Here is a 6,582-nt window from a genome sequence, read left to right as displayed (position 1 = left end):
ATTTTTCTATGCATTAAAAGGTGTATATATAGAGAGATATATAGTATACATGTACACACATACACATACACACACAGTATACTTACTGGCAAATTATTATCTTGTAAACTGTTTTTATTACTTAAGATATTATGGGTGTGTCAACAAATAGTCTTGTAAGACATTTATCAGGGTCTGTGGATGGGCCTTGATTTATTTAACCATTACATATGATTGGACATATTAATTACTTCATACAGAGCTACATGCTCATCCTCTATCCTTCTGTTCTTATCTGCCTTGTTCTTCTTAAAACCTGAGGCACAGCTGCTATCTGGAGATTTTCCTTCACCTACCAGTTTGGGAAGATTGTTTTCCTGATTTGTTGTTTGTCTGGTTTTCTTTTAATCCTATTGACTCATTTGGTAGAACTTTTGCATACAGAGCTGTAAGCCAGAAATAATGCTCTCTCACAACTCCCATGACATTCATTATCTTCCAGTATCCACTGTTGCAGATAAAACAAATAGGAAAACCTCATGCCTAGAATTCTCTCTTTTGTACATATCATGACTTTTACTTTTCAGAAGATTTAAAACCCTTATCTATGTATTTGTGCTTCAAAATTTCAGAATTGAGGAATCCAGATGTGAACTATTTTAATTAATTGTTGTTGATATTCAGTAACTTCTTTCGATTTAAAGAGTCAAATCTTTTAACCCTGGAGATTTACCTTCAATTAGTTATTTGATAATTTCTCTCATCCATTTTTACATAGTTGATCTTTAGAAATTCTATTCTGTTAGTTACACATTTGAACTTCTTGAGTTGTTTCTCTATTCTTCTAATATTTTCTATTACATCTTCAGTTCCTTTGTGGGTTTTTTTTTCCTGTACATTTTGGTAGCAATACATTTCATATGCAAGAGCTCCTTTGAATTCTCTGGTTTTTCCTTTTGTAGCTTCCTATTTTTGTTTTGTGGATACATTTTCTTCATGGGTCTCTGAAGATAACAATTAGATATATTTTGTTGGTTTTTTTTTGAGATATAGTCTCCCTCTCTCGCCTAGGCTACAGTGCAGTGGTACGGTCTTGGCTTATGGCAACCTCCTCCTCCCAAGTTCAAGGAATTCTCATGCCTCAGTTACCTAAGTAGCTGGGATTACAGGCATGCGCCACCACACCCAGTGATTTTTTGGTTTTTTTTTTTTTTTTTGGTATTTTTGGTAGAGACAGGGTTTTATCATTTTGGCCAGGTTGGTCTCGAACTCCTGACCTCAAATGATCCACTCGCCTGGGCCTCCCAAAGTGCTGGGATTTCAGGCGTAAGCAACCACGCCCAGCAATTTTCTTTTTAAAAATAGTTTCCATGTTAGTTTACTTTGATCACTCTGTCATATTGAAGGATTTCTGAAGGTTTTTAGTGCACCTTGATTACTTTTTTACAAAAAAAGCTGGCAAAAAAAAATCTTGGTATTTCTATATATGTAGACTGTGCTAATTGATAGGCAAGATTAATGCATGGGGAGAGACCAAGGGAACTCTACATTCAAGTTTCTTACTCTGGGGAAACTTTGAATAAGTTATTTTCTCTAGGACTCTTAAACTTCTTTAGAGAAGTCCCCTCCTGCTTGGTGGACAGAAGCCTGCTTTCCAGTGTGCTTTTCTTGGAGGTTGGAAAGATCTATGTGTCGGGGGTAGTCGACTGTTCCAAATACAGACATTCTATTATCCCTCCTGTTTTTAGTCCCATGTCTGACTTTGCCCTCAATTTAATCTAGTATATTTCAGTCCCAAGTATTTCCTACAATTGTCATTACAGGTGAATTTAAACTATAAGGCTTTCTATATGCTTGGCTGGAGGTTTCCTCTGACCTTATTCACAATTTATCACTTTCAACCTCTTTTATATATTCCATACATTTGCTAAAATCTCTAATCTGTTGATGACCCATCTCCTTTTATTTTTCTAAACAGTGGGTGATATGGTTTGGCTCTATGTCCCCACCAAGTGTAATCTCAAATTGTAATCCCCATAATACCCATGTATTAAGGGTGGGACCTGGTGGAAGGTGATTGGATCATGGGGACAGTTTCCTTCATGCTGTTCTCATGACAGTGAGTGAGTTCTCACAAGATCTGATGGTTTTATAAGCGTCTGGCATTTTCCCAGCTTGCACTTCTCTCTCCCGCCACCATGTGAAGAAGGATGTGTTTGCTTCCCCTTCGCCTTCTGCCATGATTGTAAGTTTCCTGAGGCTTCCCCAAAAATGTGGAACTTTGAGTCAACAAACATCTTTCTGGCTGGGCACAGTGGTTCACACCTGTAATCTCAGCACTTTGGGAGGCTGAGGCTGGTGGATCATCTGAGGTCAGGAGTTCAAGACCAGCCTGGCAAATATGATGAAATCCTGTCTCTACTAAAAATACCAAAAGAAAAAAAAATTATCTGGGTGTGGTGGCACACACCTGTAGTCTCAGCTACTCGGGAGACTGAAGCAAAAGAATTGCTTGAACCCAGGAGGTGGAGGTTGCAGTGAGCCGAGATTGTCCCACTGTACTCCACCCAGGGTGACAGAGCGAGATGCCATCTGTAAATAAATAAATAAATAAATACGTTAACCACTTTGCTTTATAAATTACCCAGTCTCGGGTATTTCTTTATATCAATGTAAGAATGGACTAATAGAGTGGGTTCATAAAATGTTAATGGGGATCTTTGATTGAAGATGTAGTATAATGCATTTTTAATCAAATGTTTCCTTAAGTACAGGTTAATTCTGTCCCTCTAGTTTATGAGCTCCATAAAGGTAGGGATGTGAACGTTTTCACTGCTGTATCCCTAATGCCTATTGTAATGTCTAGTAAAGTCTAGTAATGTCATTGCTGAAAGAGCAATTAGAACTTGTGAGAACATCACAAGGGAATAAAACAAAAACAAAAATAAAGCCATTAAATTTTAATCCAGGTGGATTAAATTTTAAAATATTAAGAAGAGATACAATCTTACATAAAGTTAACATAATTTATTTTTGTTTATTGAGAGTCTACCTTAGCTACCTGTTTTTGAACAATGAAATCAGTGATATTAGAGCAAGAAAAAGTGGTAAATAATATGGCTTGTTCTATGATGGGCTGCCCTTTAAAATGTATATTTACTGTGTGTATGTGGGTGCATGATATCACTTCTATTACTTTTCTCTGAATCTCCTATATTTGTTAGTCTTTGGACTTGTTAATTACAATTTTGCCAACTGAAGCACTTAAGTAAGGCAATGCTTATGGTTGATGAGGAGTAACTATACATCACACAGATATCACAGTTACCATCTGCCTGGATCTCAAGTGTTTACACAAGGTGAGGGAAATTAGCAGTTAAGTTAATTAAATTGCGGGTTCTGGAGTGTTGGATACCTAGTTCCTACTGCTCATTCTCATTAGTTCACTCATCCATTCATCAAATAACTATGAAATGCCTACCATTTAAAAAGCAAATGAGGTAGGATTTGTGTGTATTCAACCAGGTAAACAGCTATATAAAGACAGTGAAGGCAAAGCAACACATAATTTCATAGCCCAGAATACAACCTCCTCAGACACCTAGTAGCTGGTATAATAGCAATAGGCATGAGGAAAGAAAAATTGAGAAGTATTATGGTTTGGGACACATGCTCGCTGAGACATCAGTCCTGGGGAACAGAGGTTCAGATGTAGGGTAGACATATAGACTACCAGAAAATGTGGCTCAGTACGTCTGGACAAGAGCAAATTAATTTCATGGAACAACATGGAGTTGCCACAAGGATCCAAATAACACTTCTTAACTAAGCCAGAATTGATTTTAAACTTGTCTTTCCTGGAGGTGATGGTATTGGTGGACCAAGCTGCAAGGAACTGGAGAAGGCAGAGCAAAGAAAATAGTACAGTGGCTAGCATAGAGGGTTGCAAAATGTATGGAATAACAGAAATCACATCTTTGGACTATGTTCTTAATTTAAAAAGGGGTTTCACCTATTTCTTATTATTTCTGATGCTTGGAACTCTTCTTAGCAATTTTGATCTTGGATAGCTGGATAAATAAGTGAGGATAAATTCAAGCATGGCTCAAAGATTGCTAGAAATATTAACTATAGATTTTCACCAGCAATGAGAAAGGTGGTAACATGATAGCTCAAGTTAAGGTTGAAGGAATAAACTCTGACAAGGACATCTTCTATAAGTTAAACACTCCTCCACATTATGGGATATGGACTAGCATGAGAACAGCAAGAAGCATTTGGTACAGAATTTAAGGTGGCACTCATTCTCAGAGTCTGCAAATGCCACCCTACTCTCCTGCAAGACCCAGAGAGTGACTGACTCCTTAAATTTTCTGTATTTGGCCTCTTGCTAGCCTTAACCTAGCTCTGGTCCTACCACATTAAAATCTTTCTTAAACATTCTGCCCATTTCAAGCCTCATTCCCTTACCACCTCAAACTATCCCTCAAAATAAGTAGTAAAAAAGTTACCAAGGTAAATGAGGGACACATGCCTGAACATGAGACCTTCACTCTCAATCTAAAGAAGTTTGTCCTTAGATGTCTAGTTTGGTGATTTTATCTTCTTTTTAGCTCTTGGAATCCTATAACAAAACTGCACATGCCTATTAGCCATTTTTGGTGGTTTACGCAAGGATAGAGAACGTACTTAAGCAAGTTGCATTTGACATGAAGTTGGCAGGGATAGTGAATAGATTTCATGCCAGAATCAAGATTTTAAAAGATCTCGACAGGCTGCAATGATGGGCCAAATATAATAAGATGAAACTTAACAGGGATAAATGTCTGTACTTTGGTCAAAGTTCCAACTAAATAAACACAGAATGAGAGAGATGCAGTTGAAAGGTAACTCTTGTGAAAGACTTGAAAGTTTCAACTTGAACTGTTTCAATGAGTCAATCATGCTGTGTGTTTAACCTAAAACTAAATGTAATTTTAGGCATTGTTGACAGAAGTCATTCATTTAAAATGAGGAAGATGATAACTCTGCTCTATTCAAATAGAGTTACCCCTCTATCAAGGGGAGTGAATATTTCTTTTGTTTAGAAAAATTTATTAGTGGTTTCCTTGCAAGTGAGAAATGTAGACTTATTTAGGAGGGAGAATGTTATACAAGGGAAATTTCAGAATACGAAGAAGTAGGAGTTTTCTGGGAGAAATATCTCTGTAGGTGGAGGTAGGGGTCTAGCACCACAGTGGTAGGCTGGAGACTAAGGAGAGGAAGGGCTATGAGAGCTTTCTTGCTGGCGAAAGTCTGTGAGTTTTCAGAACTGCTATTGAATAGTAGATAGTTTTCTGTTCTGAAATACAATTTACCTCAAGTCCCCAAATTTTCACTATAAGTCAGTTACATACAACAGGTTTCTGTTTGGTAGAATAGCCACCGTAAGTAAGGCTACATAGAGATATCAAAAATGGAGCATGAGTCAGGGATTTGGAGCAAGAGTAAAAATCAAGCAGAAGAACGTGAAAAGACTAGACTGGCTTAGCCTCCCAGCCTACATCTTTCTCCCATGCTGGATGCTTCCTACCCTTGAACATTGGACTCCAGTTTCTTCAACTTTGGGACTTGGATTGGCTTCCTTGCTTCTCAGCTTGCAGAGAGTCTATTGTGGGAAGTTGTGATCGTGTGAGTTAATACTCCTTAATAAACTCCCATAGATACATGTTTCTATCCTATTAGTTCTGTCCCTCTAGAGAACCCCGACTAATATGATCATCATGAAGACAAATTGCAGAGGAGCAAAACTTCTGTCCAGGGCCCCACTTATGAGGCTATAATTCAGAGAAGAAATAACTGTGGTCTGAACTGTGGTCCCACTAATGCAGTGGGAGAGGGAGAGAAATACATATATATGTGTATATATATGGATTTGATAAATAATAAGAAAGTTTAAAAAGATCTTGTTTGCTGCTTCACCTCTAGATTGATGGTGATGCGCTTCACTGAGAGAGGAATAAGAGAGAGCACCAAGCCTGGTGGAGGGAACTTGAGAGAGCATGGGATTTGGTGATGAATTTGGTTTTATACTTATTCTGATATACCCAAGGGATACAAGTATGTATGTGTGTTTTTTAATGCAGCAGATTGTTCAGGTCTGTGCTTGGGAGTGATATCTGGATCCAACAGAGATTTAAGACCATCAGGACCTGGGTGATGATCAAGACTTTGGAAAGGTGATTCAGGAAGATTGTGCAATGGAGGATGAGATGGGACATGAGAACAGAACCCAGAGGAGCATCAATATTTTAGGGATGATCAGAGGGAAAAGCATTTATGAATACTACTAAGAAGGGATTCCTAAAGAGGTAAAAGAAGATAACAAAATCTTATCACAGAGTCAGGTGAAATAAGAGTTTCCAGGAGACAAAGGCTAAGAATATCTAATGAAAGAGCAAGAAAGAACTAATAAGTGTCCTCACAGTGAAATACCAAAAAAAGAGATGAGTGATAGTAATGGTTAAACCAGTTTTATTGAAGTGTTAAGGGAGTGTTTATCATATAGGGAAAGTTTCTGAAAAGAGAGAGTTATCCAAGAAAGAAATACAGGAATGACCTCCC

This window comes from Chlorocebus sabaeus, chromosome 17 (genome assembly GCF_047675955.1).
Source record: "Chlorocebus sabaeus isolate Y175 chromosome 17, mChlSab1.0.hap1, whole genome shotgun sequence".
In the NCBI taxonomy this organism is placed as follows: Eukaryota; Metazoa; Chordata; class Mammalia; order Primates; family Cercopithecidae; genus Chlorocebus; species Chlorocebus sabaeus.
Note: the sequence above shows the minus strand (reverse complement) of the source record.